The sequence below is a fragment of the Monopterus albus genome, unplaced genomic scaffold (assembly GCF_001952655.1).
Source record: "Monopterus albus unplaced genomic scaffold, M_albus_1.0 scaffold87.1, whole genome shotgun sequence".
NCBI classification, from domain to species: domain Eukaryota; kingdom Metazoa; phylum Chordata; class Actinopteri; order Synbranchiformes; family Synbranchidae; genus Monopterus; species Monopterus albus.
This window is the reverse complement of record NW_018127967.1, coordinates 1,384,795-1,386,619: the sequence shown is the minus strand read 5'-3', so window position 1 is coordinate 1,386,619 and position 1,825 is coordinate 1,384,795.

Genomic DNA, 1,825 nt, shown 5'->3' with positions numbered 1-1,825 from the left:
GGGTGGCGGAGCCGAGGGCCTGAGGCAGACACGTCACATGCCGGAAGTCGTGCTTCGCGAAGCGTAGCATTGTGGGATACATCGGGAGTAATAATAATAATAATAATAATGTTTAAGTAGTATTTTACAGTTGTAGCTATAATACAGCTCATTTTTAAACTGCTACTGGTGACTATTGTCTGTGTTAATTGATTGGCTTGTAAAGGTTCAGAAAATAGCAGGAAATGCCCATGAAATAACCAAGAGCCAAATGTCTTATTTTGTTATTAAAATAATCAAACCTCAAAATTATTCAGTTTACTACAATTTAAAAAAGGAAAAGCAGCAAATCCTGCTCAGTGTGACCCTGCTGTCATCTGTGAAGAGTACAAGGCACCAGTGGTTGACCTGCCAGTTCTGGTGTTCTGTTGTTAATGCCAGTCGAGCTGCATGGTGCTGGGCTGTGAGCACAGGTCGTACTAGAGGACCTCGGGCCCTCATCCCACCCTCATGGAGTCTGTTTCTGACAGTTGGGTCAGAAACATGAACACAAGTAGCTGCTGGAGGTCATTTTGTAGGGCTCCTGTTCTTCCTTGCACAAAAGAGCAGATACAATAGATTCATTTTAATAGCATCTCATAGTGGACCACCTTTTCACTAATTTAACTGCCTTCTTTTTTATGTACTCATGTTTAATGCTGCTTTGCTCTTTAAAAAATCATTCTGTGTGATGATGTTACTCTGGAATCAATCCAAACATCACTAACAATTACAAAGATAATAAAAACACATTAGCTGGTTAAGCAAGTTTGTTACTCAACCCCAAAAATTTGATATAATTCCAGTTGAGGATTTAAAAATTCTCATTACTGCCTCTAAAGCCAAATGGATGTACAGTATCTTTGGGGAACTTTTAAAGAAGAGCCAATATACTAATCAGTGGATCAGAACATGTGAGGGGAAATGCCTCACAGTTCAGTGTCACACAAGAAAACCAAACCATGAATAGAGCTAAAACTAAAGTTTTTTTTAAGATTGGAAAGTCAGCATCTAAAACAAATAATACTTCTGTTTGACAGCAATAGTTTCAAATTCACTTAGGGACTGTATGACAATGTAACAAATCTTGTTGCAAACATTTGAAAGATGTGACTTAATATGGACTCAATGTCCAGTTTATCAACAAAAAAATGCCCTCTAATCTGACAGCAATACATCCTCCTCCATGAAAGTTAATGTTAAATTTTTGTTCAAACTGTTTAAGAGATGCATTTCAACATAATGCTATTTTGGGTCTGTATATTGTGGTGTTGTTGGATTGTACCACATTGTACAGAGGTGTGTCTGTTACTTGGCCTCATTGAAATAAAAGGGCTGGACAAAATATTAGATGGTAAAGAATACCATGCCTTTATGATGTCATCTAAAATATTTTAGTTTGGGCTTGGAGTCTGCAGTACATACATGTGTATAGTTGTGTTTCAAAGTGGAACCACACCACCAAGTTGTTACATGGGAAATGTTAGACTGGGTGTTTTGGAGCTGCAAGTCAGCTACTGTATCTTAGCCTCTTTTATCCATTATTTCTTATTAGTCACCCTTTGAAAGCCCCTACATTTACGTAGGTGCAATAATAAATAACTGGATTACAACTTCAATGCAGCTTTAACACTGTAGCTATGATAAAAGGTAGTAGTAATAGCATACAATAACCATCCATCCATCCATTTTCTTCCGCTTATCCAGGACCGGGTCACGGGGGCAGCAGTTTAAGCAAAGATGCCCAGACCTCCCTCTCTCCAGACACTTCCTCCAGCTCCTCCGGGGAAATGCCGAGGCGTTCCCA